This window comes from Rhinolophus ferrumequinum, chromosome X (assembly GCF_004115265.2).
Source record: "Rhinolophus ferrumequinum isolate MPI-CBG mRhiFer1 chromosome X, mRhiFer1_v1.p, whole genome shotgun sequence".
Lineage (NCBI taxonomy): Eukaryota > Metazoa > Chordata > Mammalia > Chiroptera > Rhinolophidae > Rhinolophus > Rhinolophus ferrumequinum.
Window position 1 is genome coordinate 80,139,104 of NC_046284.1, and position 22,199 is coordinate 80,161,302.

Genomic DNA, 22,199 nt, shown 5'->3' on the forward strand with positions numbered 1-22,199 from the left:
AGGACAAAAAGTATGTTTTCACTCATGTGGAATAAAAAGCAAAATAACAAAAACTAAGAAAGCAACCTAAAACTCATAGCTACTGACAACAGAAAGGTGGTTACCAGTAAGGTAAGGGAGGGTGAATTGGATAAAAAGGATGAAATATATGGTAAAAGAAGGAAACTAGACTTTGGGTGGTGAGCATGCAATGGAGTATACAGGTATCAAATTATAATGTACACCTGAAAATTATATAATGTTATTAACTGATGTTACTTCTAAATTTAATTTAAAAATAAATGTGAAGAAATAATGTTATTCAAGTTCACATAAGGAGACATTGAGCACAAGTACTGTGTTTGGTAGAATAATGGCTCCCTTACATATCTATGTCCTAATCCCCAAACCCTGTGATTATGGTACCTTAGATGGCAAAAGGGACTTTGCAGATGTGATTAACTCTCTTGAAATGGGGAGACTGTCCTGGATTATCTAGATAGGCCCAGTGTAATCACAAGGCAGGAAGATCAGTCAGAAAAGGAGATTTGATGATGGAAGCAGAGAGAGAGGGGGAGAGAGTGAGAGAGAGAGAGAGAGAGTGAGAGAGAGAGAGAGAGAGAAGAGAGAGAGGAGCAAGGTTGAGACAGTTGAAGTTGTTACATTGCTGGCTTTGAAGATAGAGGCCTCAAGCCAAGGAATGCAGGTGGCTTCTAAAATCCAGCAAAGGCAAGGAACTAGATTATCCCCTAGAGCCATCAGAAAAAATGTAGCCCTGTTGATTCAGTTTAGACTTTTAACCTTAGAACTATGAGAGAATATGTGTGTGTGTGTGTGTGTTTGTGTTTCTCATTAAACTTTGCTTTAATGGGTCTCAAAATTCTGTGACAGATTTTTGGTCAAGTTGTTTCCATTAAAAAGTACTGATTTTGAAAACTAATAACTTAAAAACTGCCCCCCCCCACACACACAAAATAGTCCACCAAACATTCTCCTTTTCTTCTGAAGGTTTTATGATGCATTGTAATTATTGACCAGTCTTTTACTATTAAACTTAAATGGCCAATTGAGACCAACAGTTCTGAGACCATTTTTCCACCACTGATTAAGACGAGGGTGTCAGGTATTGGGGATAATACTCATTTAGCCTTCTGAACTTTCTGGGCAGACTTGGTGACCTTGCCAGCTCCAGCTGCCTTCTTGTCTACTGCTTTGATGACACCCACAGCAACTGTCTGCCTCATGTCCTGAACAGCAAAATGGCCCAGAGGAGGGTAGTCAGAGAAGCTCTCAACACACATGGGCTTAACAGGAACCATGTCAACAATGGTAGCATCACCAAAGTTAAAAAACTTCACACATTTTCCAGTTTATTCCCTGAATGATGATCAATCTTCTCCTTCAGCTTAGCAAATTTGTAAGCAATGTGAGCTGTGTGACAATCAAGCACAGGAGCATGTCTGGCACTGATTTGGCCTGGATAGCTCAGGTTAATCACCTCAGCTGTGAAGCCAGCTGCTTCCATTGGTAGGTCATTTTTGCTGTTACCAGCCACATTGCCATGATGAACATCTTTGACACACTCTTGACATTGAAGCCTACATTGTCCCCAGGAAGAGCTTCAGTCAAAGCTTTATGGTGCATTTCAACAGACTTTACTTCAGTTGTAACATTAACTGGAACAAAGATGACCACCATGCCGGGTTTGAGAACATCAGTCTCCACTTGGCCCATAGGGACAGTACCAATACAACCAATTTTGTAGACATCCTGGAGGGGCAGACACAAAAGCTTGTCAGTTGGATGAGTTGGTGGCAAGATGCAATCCAGAACTTCAAGCAGCATGGTTCCACTGGCATTGCCATTTTTATGGGTGACTTTCCATCCCTTGAACCAAGGCATGTTAGCACTTCGCTCCAGCATATTATCACCATTCTAACCAGAAATTGGCACAAATGCTACTGTGTCAGGGTTGTAGCCAATTTCCTGAATGTAGGTGCCAATTTCCTTAACGGTTTCCTCATATATCTTCTGGCTGTAAGGCAGCTCAGTGCAATCCATTTTGTTAACACCAACAATTAGTTGTTTCAAACCTAGTGTGTAACCAAAAGGGCATGCTCATCAGTCTGCCCATTCTTGGAGATACCTGCTTCAAATTCACCAACACCAGCAGCAACAATCAGGATGGCACAGTCAGCCTGAGATAGGCCTCTAATCATTTTTTTAATAAAGTCTCTGTGTCCTGGGGCATCAATGATGGTCACATAATTTCTATAGGGAGATATAAATGGTGATACTATGCTCATGTTCAGCTTTCAGTTTATCCAAAATCCAGGCATAATTGAAGGAGCTTTTTCCCATATCAGCAGCCTCCTTCTCAATTTTTTTTGATGGTTCTTTTGTCGATCCCACCACATTTGTAGATCTGATAACCAGTAGTGGTAGACCTGCCAGATACGTGTCCAATGACAACAATGTTGATGTGTGTCTTTTTCCTTTCCTGTTTTGAATTAGATTTAGCCATAGTTTTCACTACACCTGTGTTCTGGCAGCAAACCCATTGTGAAAAAGGTGTGTGTGTGTGTGTGTGTGTGTGTGTGTGTGTGTGTGTGTGTGTGTTTAGGAAGTAATGTTAAAGACAGGGAAAGAAAGGTAGCCTACAAAGGAACTCCCATTAGGCAATCAATGGATCACTCAGCTGAAATTCTACAGTCCAGGAAAGGGTAGAATCACATAATGAAAATATTGAAAGATAAAATTGCCAGGCAAGGATATTTTATCCATCATATATGAAGGAGAAATAAAGACTTTCCCAGACAATCAAAAGATGAGGGAGTTTACCATGACTGTACTTGCTTTGCACAAAATGCAGAAAGGAGTTTTCTTAGCTGAAATGAAAAGACACAAATCAGCAGCATGGTAACATGAAGGTATACAACACACTAGTCAAAGTGAAAAATACACAGACTTACAAAACTAACTCCATACTAGGATGGTGTGTTAAAAACTCAACTATAGTATAATCATAAAAAACAAGAATACTAAAAATACTTATGGTTACTATAAATTGTTAACAAGCACACAACACAAAGTAGGAAATTGTAATATCAATAATGTAAAAGGGAGGACTAAAAGGGTGGGTGGAGTTTTTATAAGTAATTGAAGATAATTTGCTATCAGACTAAAATGGACTATTTTATCTACAAGATGTTTTACAAATACCACAATGGATTTTTTTAAGCAGTTAATAAGATGGAATTATTAAGCCCTTACATATGAATACTAAATCTAAATGTAAATGGATTGAATTCAATCAAAAGGTACAGAGTTGATAGATGTTAAAAAAAAAAAAACAAGACCTCACTACATGCTGCCTACAAATGACTCACCCCAATAGTAAAGACACACATAAAGTCAAAGTGAAGAGATGGAAAAAGGTATTCCATGCAAGTGAAAACCAACAGAAAGTGGGGATAGCTATATTCATATCAGACAAAATAGACTTTAAGCCAAAATGGTAATAAGAAACAAATAGGATCATTATATAATAATAAAAGGAGCAAGAAGATAAAACAATCATTAATATATGCACCAAACATTTGGAGTACCTAAATATCTCAAGCAAATTGTACCGGTTATTAATGGAGAAATATATAACAATATAATAATAGTAGAGGACTTCAATACCCCACTTTCAACACTAGATACATTATCCAGACACAATATCAACAAACAAACATTAGAATTCGACCATAATTTAGCTCAAATGAACTTAAGACATATGGAAAATGTTTCATCCAACTGCAGCAGAATCCACATTCTCAAGTGCACGTGGAATATTTTCCAGGGTAGATCATATGACAGGACACAAAACAAGTCTTAGCAAATTTAAGGAGACTGAGATTATACTATCTTTTCTGAACACAATGATATGAAACAAAAAATCAACAAGGGGAAAGCTGGAAAATCTACAAATATGCAGAAACTAAACACTTTTGAACAACCAACAGGTCAAAGAAGAAATCAAAAAGAAAATAAAAATTACCTTAAAACAAATAAAAATGGAAACACAGCATACTAAAACCTATGGGATGCTGCAAAAGTATTTCTGAGAGCAAAGGTTATAGCAATAAATGCATTAAGAAATTAGATCTCAAATAAACAACATCATTTTACACCTTAATGAAGTACAAAAATGGAAACAAATTAAGCCCAAAGTTAGCAGAAGGGAAGACATACTAAAGATCAAAATAAATGAACTAGAAACCAGAAAACAATAGTAAAAAAGTCAAGGAAACTAAGAGCTGGTTTTAGGGAAAAAAAAATGGTGCATCTTTATCAAGACTAGGAAAAAACTAAGACAAAAAGAGGGAATCAAATATATAAAACCAGAAATGAAAGAGAAGTTACAATTGACACTAAAGAAATACATATGATCATAAGAGACTACTGTGAACAATTATATGCCAATAAATTAGATAACTTAGGAGAAATGGATGATTTCATAGAATCATATGACCTATCAAGACTGAACCAAGAAGAAATAGAAAGTCTGAACAGATCAATAATGACTAAGGCATTTGAGTCAGTAATTAAAAATCTCTCAACACAGAAAACCCCAGGACCAGATGGCTTCACTGGCGAATTCTACCAAACTTTTAAAGAACTAACATCCGTCCTCTCAAACTTTTCCAAAAAACTGAAAAGAAGGAAACAATTTCACACTCAATCTGAGGACAACATTACCCTGATATCAAAGCCAGATAAAAAAATTACAAGGAAAAATCTATAGACCAATATCCCTGGTGAACATACATGCAAAAATTATCAGCAAAATATTAGCAAACTGAATTTAGGAACTCATTAAAAGGATTATGAACCATGACCAAGTGGGATTTATCCCTGGGATGCAAGGATGGCTCAGCATATGCAAATAAATAAATGTGATACACCACATTAAGAGACAAATGATAAAATTCATATGATCATCTAAATAGATGCACAAAAAGTATTTGAGAAAATATAACATCCCTTCATGTTAAAGACTTTAAGAAATCAGATAAAGAAGGAACATATCTCAAAATAACAAAGGCCACATACAATAAACCCACAGCTTACATTATATTCAATGGAAAAAAACTGAAATCTTTCTAATATGTGGAGGAACAATACCAGGATGCCCACTCTCACCACTCTTGTTCAACATAGTAATGGAACTTCTGCCAGAGCAATCAGGCAAGACAAAGAAATAAATGCAATTCAAGCCAGAAAGGAAGAAGTGAAATTGTTTTCATTTGTGGATGATATAATCTTATAAATTAAAAGTACCAAAGACCAAAAAAAAAAAAAAACTCTTAGAACTAAGAAACGAACTCAGTAAAGTTGAAGGATATCAAATCAATACACAGAAATCAGTTCTGTTTCTATATATTAACAACAAAATATCTCAACAAGAATTAAAGAAAACTATGCTATTCACAATAGCATCTAAAACAATAACATACCTAGGAAGTGAAAGATTTGTATGAGAAAAACTAAAAGACATTGTTGAAAGAAATTCAAGAACAGAAGACAAATAGAAGGACATACGCTAATCATGGATTAAAGGAGTTAATATTGTTAAAATGTCCGTGCTCCCAGAAGCCATCTACAGATTCAACACAATCCCTATAAAAATTCCAATGGAACTTTGTATAGAAATAGAAAAACAATCCTAAAATTTTTATGGAATCACAAAGGGCCCCAAATAGGAAAAGCAAACATGAAAATGAAGAAAACTGGAGGCACACACTATCTGATTTCAAACTATTTTACAGTGCTATAGTAATTAAAATACTGGAATAAAAATAGACCAATTGAACGGAATAGAGAGCCCATATTTCAAAACCTGCATATACAGTCAACTAATATTTTATAAGGGAGCCAAGCCCATGGGGAAAGAATAATCTGTTAAGCAAATGGTACAGGGAAAACTGGATAACCACGTGCAGAACAATGAAATTGGACCCCTATCACACAACAGTCACAAAAATTAACTTGAAATGGATCAAATATTTAACACAAGACCCAATACAGTAAAACTCCTAGAAGAAAACATAAGGAAGTAGCACCTTTACATTGGTCTTGGCAATGATTTTTTTGGTTATGACAACAAAAGCACAAGAAACAAAAGAAAAAATCATGTGGCAAAACATCAAACTTAAAAGCATCTGCACTCTAAAAGTAACAAAATGAAAAGACAACCCATGGAATTGGAGAAAATACCTGCAAAAAAAAATGTACTGGATAAAGGGTTAATATCCAAAACTTATAAAGTTCTCATGCAACCCAGTAACAAAAATGTGATTACAGTCAAGATAGTGGAGTAGGTAAAAAAGTGAAGTAGGTTGTGCCTACGTTCTCTCAGAACCACGTACATTAAAATTACAACTAAACTACAAAACAACCATCATTGAGAATCGCCTGAAATCTTGCTGAACCAAAGCCCTACAACTAAGGACATACAGAAGAAACCACCTCGAGACTGATAGGAGGGGCAGAGACATGGAATAGGCTGGTCCCACATCCATGTGTCACAATTAAAAATTGGGAGTTCTCCCCAGAGAAGTGAGGGGTCCCAGCCCCTGCCCAGCCCAGGTTCCAGTGCTGGAGAGAGAAGTCCCCATAATTTCTGGTTGTGAAAACCAGTGGAGATTGTGGCTGAGTGAGGGTGATTGTAGTCCCAGGTACTACTCTTAAAGGAGCTGTGCAGGAATTACTCACCGACTCCATCACTGGCTCTGAGCTCCAGTGCTGGGGCAGCAGCTGGAGTGGCGACAGGGACATATGGGGGAGAATGGAGTTGTCTGGCTTTAGGATGAGGACTGGAAGAGCAGCTTTCTCCAAGGCAGAGAGCTGGTGGAAGCCATTGTTTCTTTGTTGAGCCCTCCCTCTTCCCAGCATGCAGATACAAGTAGTTGCCTTATCTGAGTCTCCATCAAGCTGGTTCATACTGTTTGTTTACCACGCCCTGCTGATTCTGAGATCCCACCCCAACCAACTTTTGGGCACACGCAAGCCGTTTCCTGTGGCTTTTTTGTACAAACCATTTGCCTTGGCTTATGAGCAGAATTTCCTAGGGTCTCTCAAAGGTTCGCGGAACCCAAACAAGCAGCACCTGACTTGAGCATGTCCCATACCTCTGGCTGAGCAACCCTAAGTCTGGCACTAAGTGGCAGCTGGCCTTGGTTCACATTTGGCCTCTCGATGCATTTCGAAGCACAGTACAGGCAGTAGCCATCTGTGGATTGCCTTGTGGTCCCTGTCAGGTGACCCTGGGTGAGGCATTGGCTATGGCTGAACTTGACCTGCAGCGGGTTCCCTCCCAGGTGACCCTGGGGCTGGTGCACCAAGTGGCCAGCTTCAAAAGAAGCTGGAGCATCACCCAGCTGCCTTCAAGGACAACAGACCCAGCAGGTGGATTGGGCAGGCACCAGAGTCCTGCTGAGGCAAATCCTGCTCTGTGGGGCCAGCCCCTGCATGACAACTCCTGCACTGTAGTCACAACGAGTCCTCACAACTAATGAGCCTGAGGGTCTCTTCCATTGGCTTGCAAATAGCATCCAAAGCTCAACCACAAGGGAGGGTATACACAACCCACACAAGGGACACACATGCAGTGCACTGCTCACGTGACCAAGAATACTGTGCCACTGAGCCCCACAGCACACCTACAACATAACACCACTCTACTAAGACAGGAAGACATAGTAGCCCTAACTAATGCACAGAAACAAACACAGGGAGACAGCCAACGTGGGGAGACAGAAAAACATGTTGCAAATAAAAGAACAAAACAGAGCTCCAGAAAAAAGAACTAAACAAAATGGAGACAAGGAATATACCAGGTGCAGATTTCCAAATACTGGTTATAAGGATGCTCAATGATCTCAGGGAGAACTTCAACAAAGAGATAGGAAACATAAAAATCAAGATAGAAAACACACATAAAAAGAACCAGTCAGAAATAAAGAATACAATAAAGGAAATGAAGGATACATTGCAGGGAATCAACAGTAGATTAGATGAAGCAGAGGATCAAGTCAGTGATTTAAAAGATAAGGTATCAGAAAATACCCAATCAAAATAGCCAAAAGAAAAAAGAATTTTAAAAAATGAGAGTTTAAGGGGTCTCTGGGACAACATCAAGCATACCAACATCCAAAAAAATGAAGAGAGTTTAAGGGGTCTCTGGGACAATATCAAGCATACCAACATTCACATTATAGGGGTACCGGAAGGAGAAGGGAGAGAGCAAGAAATTGAAGACCCACTTGAAGAAATAATGATGGGAAACTTCCCTAACCCAGTGAAGGAAATGCATATATACTCTCTGGGAGTGTAGAGTACCAAACAAGATGAATCCAAACAGCCCCACACCAAGACACATCATAATTAAAATGGCAAAGTTTAAAGAAAAAAAGAGAATACTGAAAGCAGCAAGACAAAACAACTAGTTACTTACAAGGGAGTTCTCATAATTCTATCAAATGATTACTCAACAAAAAACTTTGCAGGCCGGAAGTGAATGGCATGAAATATTCAAAGTGATGAAAAACAAGGGTCTACAACGGATACTACTATACACAGTGAGGCTATCATTTAAAATTTAAGGAGAGATGAAGAGCTTCTCAGACAAGAAAAAGATAAAGGAATTCATTACCACCAAACCAGTATTACAAGAAATGTTAAAAGGACTCCTTTAAGCAGATGAAAGGAGAAAACAAACAAATGAAGATCAAAAATATCAATAACAAAATGGCAATGACTATATACCTATCAATAATCATTTTAAAGGTAAATGGATTAAATGTTCCAATCTAAAGACCTAGGGTGCTGAATGGATAAGGAAAAAAGACCCATACACATGCTGCCTACAAGAGTCTCATCTCAGATTGAAAGACACACATAGACTAAAGGTAAAGGGATGGAAAAAATATTTCACACAAATGGAAACAAGAAGAAAGCTGGGGTTTCAATACTTAGATTAGAGAAAACAGACTTTAAAACAAAAACTACAATAAGGGATAAAGAAGGATATTACATAATAATAAAGGGATCAATAAATGGCGTTTGGCAATTTAGTTTGTGAACTTGTTGCAATGCTGTTGCTAACCTTTTTTGATGTCAGAGAAATTATTCATTATGTATTTGTACCAACTGGATGAACAGTTAACCAAGTTTACTATTTGGAAATGCTGAAAAGGCTGCATGAAAAAGTTAGATGACCCGAACTTTTTGTCAACAATTCATGGCTCTTGCATCATGACAATGCACCAGCTCACACAGCACTGTCTGTGAGGGAGTTTTTAGCCAGTAAACATACTTATATTGGAACACCTTCCCTACTCACCTGATCTGGCCCCCAGTGACTTCTTTCTTTACCTGAAGATAAAGGAAATATTGAAAGGAAGACATTTTGATGTCATTCAGGACATCAAGTGTAATACGATGACAGCTCTGATGGCCATTCCAGAAAAAGAGTTCCAAAATTGCTTTGACTGGTGAACTTGGTGCTGGAGTTCGTGCATAGCTTCCCATGGGGAGTACTTTGAAGGTGACCATAGTGATATTCAGCAATGAGGTATGTACCACTTTTTCTAAGATGAGTTCACAAACATAATTGTCAGACCTCATATATAGAGAACTCCAAAGATTCCACCAAAAAAACCTATTAGAATTGATAAATGAATTTATTGAAGTAGCAGGATACAAAATTCATATTCAGAAATCAGTTGCATTTTATACACCAATGACGAACTATCAGAAAGAGAAATTAAGAAAAAAAATCCCATTTACAATTGCATCAAAAAAAATAATACTTAAGAATAAATTTAACCATCGGAGTAAAAGATCTATACTCTAGAAAATTATAAGACATTGAAGAGAGAAATTAAAGAATATACAAATAATTGGAAACATGTACCATGCTCATGGATAGGAAGAATTAATATAGTTAAAATGTTTATACTACCCACAGAAATCTACAGATTCAATGCAATCTCTATGAAAATACCAATGGCATATTTTCACACAACTAAAACAATCCTAAAATTTATGTGGAACCATAAAAAAACTGATATAGCCATGGCAATACTGAGAAAGAAGAACAAAGCTGGAGGTATCACGCTACCTGATATTAAATTATACTACAAGGCCATAGTAATCAAAACAGCATTGTATTGGCATAAAAACAGACACATAAACCAATAGAACAGAATAGAGAGACCAGAAATAAATCCATGCCTCTATTGTCATTTAATTTATGATTAAGGAAGCAAGAATTTACATTGGGGTAACACAGTGTATTCAATAAGTGATGCTGGGAAAACTGGAAAGATACATACAAAAAATGAACCTGGACCACCTTCTTATACCATATACAAGAATAAACTCAAAATGGATTAAAGACTTAAATGTAGGACCTGAAACCACAAAATTCCTAGAAGAAAATATAGGAAGTTAACTCTCAGACATTACCCTTAGTAATATTTTTACTGATATATCTCCTCAAGCAAGGGAAATAACAGAAAGAATAAACAAATGGGACTACATGAACCCAAAATGTTTTCACAGCAAAGGAAACCATCAACAAAATGAAAAGACTTCCTACTGAATGGGAGAAGATATTTGCTAATGATACATCTGGTAAGGGGTTAATATTCAAATTTTATTTTAAAAAAAACTCATACAACTCAACACACAAAAAAACGCAAACAATCCAATTAAAAAATGGGCAGAGGTCCTGAACAGACATTTCTCCAAAGAGGACATACCGATGACCAATGGACTTTTGAAAAGATGCTCAACATCACTAATCATCAGAGAAATGTAAATGGAAACCACAATGAGAGACCGCCTCACTCTTTTCATGGCAATATAAAGTATAGTATGGAAAATATAGTCAATAATGTAAAAACTATGTATGGTGTCAGATGGGTACTAGATTTATCACGGGGATAACTTCATAAATTATATATAAATGCCTAACCACTGCGCTGTATACCTGAAACTAATATAAAGTAATATTGAATATCAACTATAACTAAAAAAATATTTATACAAGGGTGCCAAAAGAAATGTATACACATGACTTGTATTCATTTTTTGTTATCGGTATGTACTGAATATTACAATTTTAATAGTTTTTTCCTTTCTTAAAATGTGTATACATTTTTTTTGGCACACCTATATATGTAGTCACTGGATGTAAAGTACAGCATAGGGAGTACAGTTAATGTTATTGTAATAGCTATGTATGGTAGCAGATGGTAGTAGACTTGCAGGGGTTATCACTTTGTGAGTTGTGTAAATGTCTGATCATAATGTTATTTTGCCCACCTGAAATCAATAAAAAAAACTACATTCTACATTCTTTTCTTTTTGGGAAAAAAAAAATTTTTTCATGTTTTATATAATTGTCCTTATCAAAACCATATTCTACTTTCTTTGCATACTTTTCAGGCAATGTTTCTTTTTACGTTTATTATTTCTAGTAGTTTAATTACATATATTGGTTATAATTTTTAGGCGTTAGTAACTTTTCTTTTGCAGAAAAAACTAAGAAGTAAATAACTGAATTCTGTGTCACATACCACAATTCTATACAAGGTAACTAGGAAATTTTACGAATATACTATCTCATTTTTTTTAGAGACATGTCTCTTTGTAGTATAAGTTTTCAGCTTTATTGAGATATAATTGGCATATAATATTGTATACGTTTAAGGTGTATATGTATTGATTTGATACACTTGCATTTGCAAAATTATCATATATATTATATATGTTTTATATATATAATTATATATAGTGTATATTATATATATATATTATATATAATCTTTTTATTGAAATATTTTTGACATATAACATTGTGTAAATTTAACTTGTTTATTTGATACATTCATATATTATAATATTTCCCAATGTAGAGGTAATTAACACCTCTATCATATTATATAATTATCAGGGGTTTTTTAGTGGTTGCAATAATTAAGGTCCAGCATTTTATTTAGCAAGTTTGATGATTATAATACAATATTGTTGTCTATATTCTCCATACTGTCATTTAGATTTCTAGGACTTATTTACTACTCATTGGAAGTTTGTGCCCTTGAGCAAAATCTGTCCTATCGCCCATCCCTCATTCCCTGTAAAGCACCATTTTACTCTGTTTTTATAAATTTGTCTTTTTAGATTCCATATATAAGTGATATCAGAGTATTCGTCATTCTATTTGACTTATCTCACTTACTATAATGTCCTCAAGATCCATCTATGTTGTTGCCAATAGCAGAATGTCCTTCATTCCCATGGCTGAGTAATATTCCGTTGTATAAATGTATACTACATCTTCTTCATCTGTTCATTCATTAATGGCCACTTTGCTTGTTTCCATATCTTGGCTGTTGTGAGTAATGCTGCAATAAACATGGGAGTGCATATGTCTTCAATACCCTGTTTTCATTTCCTTTGGCAATATACCCAGGAGTGGAATTGCTGGATCTTATGATAGATCTATTTTTAACTTTTTAAGGACTCATCATATTGTTTTTCGTAGTTCCTGAAACAATATACATTCCCACTAATTGTGCACAAGTTCTCTCCACATCCTCAGCAACACTTGTTACCTCTTGTCTTTTTTATCATAGTCATTCTAACAGGTATGAAGTGACATTTCATTGTGAAAATGATTTGTATTACGTTAATGATTAGTGATGTTAAGCAAATTTTCATGTACCCACTGGCCATTTGAATATTTTCTTTGGAAAAATGTCTATTTAGTTCCTTTGAGATTTTTTTGTCACATAGTTTCCCATTTTTTGTTTGTTTGGTATTGAGTTGTATGAGCTCTTTATATATTTTAGATAATAATTTCTTATTATATGCATGATTTGCAAATATTTTCTCCCTTTCCATAGGTTGCCTTTCATTTTATTGATTATTTCCATTGCTGTTCAGAAGCTTCTCAGTTTTATGTAGTCCTATTTGTTTATTTTCTTTTGTTGCAATATCCAAAATATCATTGTTAAAACAGATGTCAGGGATATTACCCCTTATGTTTTCTTCTAGGAATTTTATGGTTTCAGGTCTTACATTCAAGGCTTCAATCTACTTTGAGTTGAATTTTGTGTAAGCTTTATGATAGCTGCCCAGTTTCGTTCTATTGCATGTGGCCCTCCAGTTTTCACAATACAATTTATCAAAGTAACTATCCTTTCCCGAGGGGATATTTTTGGCTCTGATGTTGTAAATTAATTGGCCATATATGCATGGGTTTATTTTTGGGTTGTCTGTTCTGTTCACTTGATCTATGTGTTTTTTTTTATACCAATACCATAGCGTTTTGATTTCTATAACTTTGAAATACAGTTTTAAACCAGAAGTGTGATGCCTCTAGTTTTGTTCTTTCTCAAGACTGTGTCACCCCAATTAATTTAAAAAAACAAAAAAAGACTGCTTTGGCTATTCAGGGTCTTTTGTAGCTCCATACAAATTTTAGGATTTTTTTTTCTATTTCTGTGAAAAATGTCATTGGTATTTTGACAGGAGTTGAATTGAATCTCTAAATCACTTTGTCTAGTGTGGACATTTTAATATTATAAAGTCTTACAATCCATGAGCACAGAATATCTTTCCATTTATTTGTGTCTTCTTCAATTTCTTTCATAAATGTGTTATAGTTTTCAGTGTACAGATATTTCACCTCCTGGGTTAAATTTATTCCTAAGGATTTTATTTTTTTGATGATATTGTAAGTGGAATTGTTTTCTTACTTTCTCTTCTGATATATTATCAGTGTATAGAAACAACTGATTTTTATATATTAATTTGTATCATGCAACATTTCTGAATTTAATTAATTAGATTTAACATTTTCAGGGTTCAGTATTTAGGGTTTTATATACATTATATGTCATCTGTAAATAGAGGAAATTTTATTTTTTTCAGATTTGGGTGCCTTTTCTTTCCCCTTGAGTAATTCCTCTGGCTAGGATTCCAGTACTATTTTGAATAAAAGTGGCAGGAGTGGCCGCTTTGTCTTGTTCCTGACCTTAGAGGAAAAGCTTTCAGTATGGCACATATGAGTATGAGGTTGGTGTGGGTGTGTCATATATGGCCTTTATTATGTTGAAGTATATTTCCTCTATATCCCAGTTTGTTGAGTTTTTATTATGAAAGAAGTTGAAATTTGTCAACTTCTTTTTATAAATCTACTGAGATGATTATATTATTTTTGTCCTTTATATTGCTAATGTTATACATCACATTTATTGATTTGTGACTGTTGCACCAACATGCATTCTAGGGATATACACACTTGATAATAGTGTATGATCTTTCTAATGTGCTGTTGAATTTGTTTTGCTAGAATTTTCTTGAGAGTTTCTGCATCTATATTTATTAGTGTTATTGGTCTGTATTTTTCCTGTAGTATCCTTGTCTGGTTTTGGTATCAGAGTAATGTTGGCTTCACAAAATGAGTTTATGAGTTAAAACTATTATTTTTTAATTTATTGGGGTGACAACTGTTAGTAAAATTACATAGATTTCAGGTGTACAATTCTGTATTACATCATCTATAAATCCCATTGTGTGTTCACCACCCAGAGTCGGTTCTCCTTCCATCACCATATATTTGATCCCCGTTACCCTCATCTCCCACCCCCCCCTTACCCTCTGGTAACCACTAAACTATTGTCTGTGTCTATGAGTTTTTGTTTCTCATTTGTTTGTCTTGTTCTTTTGTTGTATTTGCTTTATATACCACATATCAGTGAAATCATATGGTTCTCTGCTTTTTCTATCTGACTTATTTCGCTTAGCATTATATTCTCAAGATCCATCCATGTTGTTACAAATGTTCCCATATCATCTTTTCTTACCGCCAAATAGTATTCCATTGTGTATATATACCATAACTTCTTTATCCATTCATCTATCGAAGGACATTTTGGTTGTTTCCATGTTTTCACCACCGTAAAGAAAGCTGCAACGAACACTGGAGCACACGTGTCTTTATATATAAATGTTTTCACATTTTTTGGGTAGATACCCAGGAGAGGGATTGCTGGGTGATATGGTAATTTTATTCGTAAATTTTTGAGGAACCTCCACACTGCCTTCCATAACGGCTGCAACAGGCTGCATTCCCACCAACAGTGTATGAGGGTTCCTTTTTCTCCACAGCCTCTCCAACACTTGTTACTATTTGTCTTGTTGATGATAGCCATTCTGACTGGGGTGAGGTGATATCTCATTGTGGATTTTATTTGCATTTCTCTGATGATTAGTGATGTTCAGCATTTTTACATATGTCTATTTGCCATTTGTATGTCCTCTTTGGAGAAATGTCTCTTCAGGTCCTCTGCCCATTTTTCAATTGGGTTGTTTGTTTTGTTGTTGTTGAGTTTCATGAGTTCCTTGTATATTTTGGATATTAGCCCCTTACCCGAGGCACTGTTTGCAAAAATCTTCTCCCATTCAGTTCGTTGCCTCTTTATTTTGTCGATGGTTTCTTTTGCTGTGCAGAAGCTTTTAAGTTTCATATAGTCCCATTCGTTTATTTTAGCTTTTACTTCCCTTGCCTTTGGAGTCAAATTCATAAAATGCTCTTTGAACCCAAGGTCCATAAGTTTAGTACCTATGTTTTCTTCTATGCAGTTTATTGTGTCAGGTCTTATGCGTAAGTCTTTGATCCATTTTGAATTAATTTTGGTACATGGTGACAGATAGCAGTCCAGTTTCATTCTTTTGCACGTGGCTATCCAATTCTTCCAACACCATTTATTGAAGACGCTGACTTTTATCCATTGTATGTTTTTTGCTTCTTTGTCAAAAATTATCTGTCCATATTTGTGTGGTTTTATTTCCGGATTCTCAATTCTATTCCATTGGTCTATGTGTCTGTTTTTCTGCCAATACCATGCTGTTTTGATTATTGTAGCCCTGTAGTACAAGCTAAAGTCAGGGAGTGTGATACCTCCAGTGTTGTTCTTTTTTCTTAAGATTGCTTTGGCTATTCGGGGTCTTTTGTGATTCCAAATAAATCTGATGATTTTTTGTAATATTTCTTTAAAAACTGCCATTGGGATTTTGATGGGGATTGCATTAAATCTGTATATTGCTTTGGGTAATATGGCCATTTTAACTATGTTCTTTCTTCCAATCCATGAGCATGGAATGTCTTTCCATTTCTTTGTGTCTTCTTTGATTTCTTTTAAAAATGTCTTATGTTTTCAGCATATAGGTCTTTCACATCCTTGGTTAAGTTTATTCCTAGGTATTTTATTCCTTTTGCTGCAATTGCAAAAGGATTTTTTTTTCCTGAGATTTCATTGCTAGTATATAGGAATGCAATGGACTTTTGTACGTTGATTTTATAGCCGGCAACTTTACTGTATTCGTTGATTGTTTCTAATAGCTTTTTGGTGCAGTCTTTAGGGTTTTCCATATATAGCATCATGTCATCTGCAAAGAGTGACAATTTAACTTCTTCATCCCCAATTTGGATGCCTTTTATTTCTGTCTCTTGCCTCATTGCTCTGGCAAGGACTTCCAACACTATGTTGAAAAGCAGAGGTGATAGGGGACAGCTCTGTCATGTTCCTGAATGTAGAGCAAAGGGCTTCAGTTTTTCACCATTAATTATGAGATTAGCTGAGGGTTTGTTATATATGGCCTTTATTATGTTAAGGCATTTTCCTTCTACACCTATTTTATTAAGTGTTTTAATCATATATGGATGTTGCATCTTGTCAAATGTTTTTTCTGTATCAATTGATATAATCATATGATTTTTGTCCTTTATTTTGTTTATGTGATGTATCACATTGATGGATTTGCAGATGATGAACCATCCTTCTGCCCCGGGGATGAACCCCACTTGGTCGTGATGAATGATCTTTTTAATGCATTGTTGTATTCGATTTGATAGAATTTTGTTTAGGATTTTTGCATCTGTATTCATCAGAGATATTGGTCTCTAGTTTTCTTTTTTTGTGTTGTTCTTACCAGGTTTTGGTATCAGGGTAATGCTGGCCTCATAAAATGAGTTAGGGAGTATTGTCTCTTCTTCAATATTTTGGAAGTCTTTGAGCAGGATTGGTATTAGATCCACTTTGAAGGTTTGGTGGAATTCACTAGTGAAGTCATCTGGTCCAGGACTTTTGCTTTTGGGAAGGTTTTGGATGACTGATTCAATTTCGTTACTGGTGATTGGTCTGTTTAGATTTCCGAGTTCTTCACGGTTCCGCCTTGGAAGGCTATATGTTTCTAAGAACTTCTCCATTTCTTCTAGGTTATTGAATTTGGTGGCATGTACTCTTTGTTTGGAGTTTTCAAAGGAAAAAAAAACAACTTGAAACCTATATAATTTTTTTTCCTTTGTTTATTTATTTATTTATTTTTAATTTATTGGGGTGACAGTTGTTAGTAAAATTACATAGATTTCAGGTGTAAAATTCTGTATTACATCATCTATAAATCCCATTGTGTGTTCACCACCCAGAGTCAGTTCTCCTTCCCTCACCATATATTTGATCCCTCTTACCTTCATCTACCACCCCCCACCCCTTTTACCCTCTGATAATCACTAAACTATTGTCTGTGTCTATGAGTTTTTGTTTCTCATTTGTTTGTCTTGTTCTTTTGTTGTTTTTGGTTTATATACTACATATCAGTGAAATCATATCGTTCTCTGCTTTTTCCGTCCGACTTATTTCGCTTAACATTATACTCTCAAGATCCATCCATGTTGTTACAAATGTTCCTATTTCATCTTTTCTTACCGCCGAATTGTATTCCATTGTGTAAATATACCACAACTTCTTTACCCATTCATCTAGCGAAGGACATTTTGGTTGTTTCCATGTCTTGGAGGGCTGCTATTTCGTTATTTATTTTCTGTTTGGATGATCTATCCATAGCTGTCAATGATGTGTTTCAGTCCCCTAGTATAATTGTGTTTTGGTCAATTTCTCCCTTAGTTCTGTTAGTAGTTGCTTGGTATATTTCGGTGCTCCCTGATTGGGGGCATAAATATTGATGACTGTTATGTCTTCTTGTTGTATAGTCTCCTTTACCTTTATGAAATGTCCATCTTTGTCTCTTGTTATCTGTTTTACCGTAAAGTCTGTTTCATCTGATATCATTATGGCTACACCTGATTTTCTCTGGATACCATTTGCTTGGAGTGTTGATTTCCACACTTTCACTTTGAGTCTATGCTTGTCCTTGTATCTGAGATGTGTCTCTTGGAGATAGCATATGGTTGGGTTTCGTTTTTTGATCCGATCTGCTACTCTGTGCCTTTTTATTGGTGAGTTCAGTCCATTTACATTTAGGGTGATGATTGATATGTGAGGAATTCCTGTCATTCTATCTTTAGTTTTCTGGTAAGGCTGTGTCTCCGTTGTTTCTTTGCCTTTTTGTTGTTGTCTATTATTTCTGTGTGGTGGTATTCTATGATGTTTCCTTCTGTTTCTTCCTTTATTACACTATATATTTCAGTTCTGGATTTTTTTTTTTTTGAGTGGTTGCCCTTAAGTTTATGTAAAAGAAAGTTTGATATTTAGATTATTCCATTTTCTTCAGCACGCTTACTTTCTCCATTCCCATATTCCGGTTCAGGCCTAAACTCTCCCCCTTTTTATCTTGTGGTTGCCACAAATTGTCCCTGTTGATGGTGGTCGAATAGCCTCCTTTAGTATTTCTTGTAGTTCAGGTCATGTATTAGAATATTCCCTCAGGTTCTGTATGTCTGGAAAGGTCTTTATTCCTCCTTCATATCTAAAGGATATCTTTGCTGGGTATATTATTCTTGGCTCAAAATTTCTCTCTTTCAATAGTTTGAATATTTGGTTCCAATCCCTCCTGGCTTGTAGAGTTTTTGCTGAGAAATCTGATGATAATCTAATGGGCTTTCCTTTGTAAGTTACTGCCTTCTTTTCCCTGGCTGCCTTGAGGATTCTTTCTTTGTCATTTAGTTTTTGACAGCTTCAATACAATGTGCCTTGGAAAAGGCCTGTTGGAGTTGAAATGATTAGGTGTTCTATTTGCTTCTTGGATTCGAGAATCCAATTCTTTCCACAAGTTTGCAAAGTTCTCATTGACTATTTGTTTGAATATACTGTCTGTTCTCTTCTCTCTTTTTTCTCCTTCTGGTATGCCCATTATTCTTATATTGCTCTTTCTGATGGAGTCAGAAAGTTCTTGTAGATTTCTTTCATTTCTTTTAAGTCTCAGTTCTCTTTCTTCTTCCATCTCTGTAATTTCCAGGTTTCTGTCTTCGATGTCACTGATTCTTTCCTCCGTCTGGTCAACTCTACTACCTAAGCTGGCTATTTCATTCTTAATTTCTTGTATTGACTTCTTAATCTCCAGAAATTCTATTTGGTTCTTTTTTAAAATTTCAATCTCTTTCGTAAAATGCTCATGTTGTTCTTTGATTGTGTTTCTGAGTTCATTAAACTGCCTTTCTGTGTTTTCTTGCATCTCGTTGAGTTTTTTCAGAACTGCAATCTTGAATTCTCTGTCGTTTAAGTCACAGATTTCCATATCTTTAAGTTCCTTTTCTGGATACTTTTCACTTTCTTTCTGAGCTGTCTTGTTGTCTTGGTTATTCATGGCAATTACTAATTTATTATTTCTCTTCCTAGACATCTACAGGAGTGGCTTCTGCAACAGGTTTATAGGAAGAGTTCTTTCTTTTGTTTTCCAAGTACGTGTTGGTAGAATGTTGTATTTTCTCTCCGACTGCAGCCTTTTTCTCTCTCTCACAATGTAGTGTTACGTTTTCTCTGCACTATTCCAGTTTCTTACACAATGGGGGGGGATTCCCTGGAAGGCGGGCTTCTCCTCTGTTAACCGTTCGCCTGGGTCAATGGGCACCGCATCCTTTTGGGATGCAGAGAGCTTTTGAAGTTCCAAAGCTCTTCCTGCACCAGATTCAGAACCGGTATGTTTCAGCAGTTCTGTTTACTCCTACAGGGATCCACCCAGATAGGTGGGGACAGGGGTGGGGTGAGTTGTGAGAGGTGGCCCAGAGCAATGTCGGCAACCACCACCACATCCAGTCCTGCTTCCACAGATCCGTCCCCTTTGCTGGAACTAGTTGGGCTGCAAATCTGTGTCTGAGGACCAAAGGTCTCAGAACTGCACATATTCTGTTCTTTTGATCTGACACTGCGACTATTCAGCTTCTAGCATTGGGGTGGTGGGGGCGGGGCGACCTCTGGGAGGGTAGGGAGGAGACAGCTAGTCTCAGTGCCTAAGGCTTCTGTTCTCTGCGGCAGTGATGGCTCAAACCACCATTTTCAGCCATCTTCCCTCAGGCTTTGCTCCGAGGTCTCTGCCGTGAGCATTGGGTTCAATCGTGTTATATGCTGGCCCCTCAGCCCTGTTGGCCATAATCAGAGCCCTAGCAGTTCGAGTTCTTCCCTCTCCCACAGCTGCGGTACTTCTGGAACGCAGCGAGCTCGGCACTGAGCTACGTCTGGATCCTCAGCCCGCTCGGCTCCATCTCCGCACTTCTCCCTTCCCTCCTCCACTGCTTGTGCAATTTGCCCACCTTCAGGTGAACTCAGTAGTGAGACTCTTCATCTTGCCTGTCTGCTGTGCAGGGCATCCTTTGTGGAGTTATAGTACAGGGGAGATTTCCAGAGGCTCACCTCACCCTGCCATTTTGATGACGTCTTCCTGTGTTCCTTTTTTGCTGTTTACCTTTCAGAGTTAATGATTTTACAGAGTTATACTCTGATTCCCTTCTCTTTATCTTATCTGTATGTACTATAGGTTTTTGCTTTGTGGTTATGCTGAAGCTTACTTAAACAGCTTATGGATAGTAAGAATCTATTTAAATCTTATAACAACTTAACTTCAAACGTGTACAAAATTTTTCCCTCCTCTTACCCCCTGAATATTTTATGTTTTTGATGCCACAATTTATATTTTACATTGTGTATCTATTAACAAATTGTTATGGTATAGCTATTTTTAGTACTGTTTTCCTTTACTCTTTATGCTAGAGTTAATCGGTTAACACCATATTACAGTATTAGAGTATTCTGAATTTGACTATATACTTACTTTTACCAAGTGTTCTATATATTTTCATATGCATTCATGTTATTAGTTAACAGCCTTTTATTTCAGCTTGAAGTATTCCTTTCAGCATTTCTTTAAGGCAAGTCTAGTGGTGATGAATTACTCAGCTTTCGTTTGTCTGAAACTCTCCATGTTAGGGAAGTTCTAAGTCATTTTTATTTTAAAAAGCTTTCAAGCCCTTTCTCCTTCTCTTCTCCTTTTCGGACTCCTAGGTTGTGTAGATTTTTTCTGTTAGTTGTATTCCATATATCACTTAGCATTTTTTCATTCATTTTCTTTTTAATTTTTCCTCCTCTGACTGCATAATTTCAAATGATCTATCTTTGAAATTACTCTTACAGGTCCTATCCAAAACGTCCAGAGACATTTGGTCCATACCAAATGGTTTAAAATATCGTCCTATCAAAAATGCCCATGAACATATGTGGTCCAAGCCAAATGGTCCTTGATATTTACTCCTGTCAAAACTGTCCACACTTAGGTGACATCTCTAGGTTCATATAACCCATAACATTTATTTATGCTTTTGGTTTACAGGATTAATAAGTTAAAAGATACAATTATGCGTCCTGCATCCGCACAGCTCCATCTCCACACTTCTCCCTTCCCTCCTCCCCCACTCACACGATTCACCCACCTTTAGGTGAATTCAGTTGTGGGCCTCTTCGTCTTGCCTGTCTGCTGTGCAGGGAGTCCTTTGTGGAGTTATTGTTGTTCGATTAGTTGTAAATTCCAGGGGAGCTTTACAGAGGCTCACCTCACACCGCCATTTTGATGACGTCTTCATAAAAAAAAAAAAGATACAATTATGTTTTATTGATACAATAATTATGCTATGGATGTATTGCCAATAATCCTTCTTGCCTTGGGAACCTAGGTAGTAATGGCACATGTCAATGACCAAGTAACAAGGAATAATTGGTGTGGAACAAATATGTCCAGGGACATTTTAGATAGGACAAATGTCCACTGATTCTTTTTTGTTGTTGTTGATTTATTGATGATAACCATTCTGACTGGTGTGAGGTTATATCTCATTGTGGTTTTAACTTACATTTCTCTGATGATTAGTG

General features: G+C 36.3%; 1 pseudogene; it reads right to left on the reverse strand.

The window, feature by feature from the left end:
- Positions 1 to 1,113: 1,113 nt before the first annotated feature.
- On the reverse strand, positions 1,114 to 2,503 carry LOC117015289 (elongation factor 1-alpha 1-like; annotated as a pseudogene).
- Between the last annotated feature and the right edge of the window lie 19,696 nt (positions 2,504 to 22,199).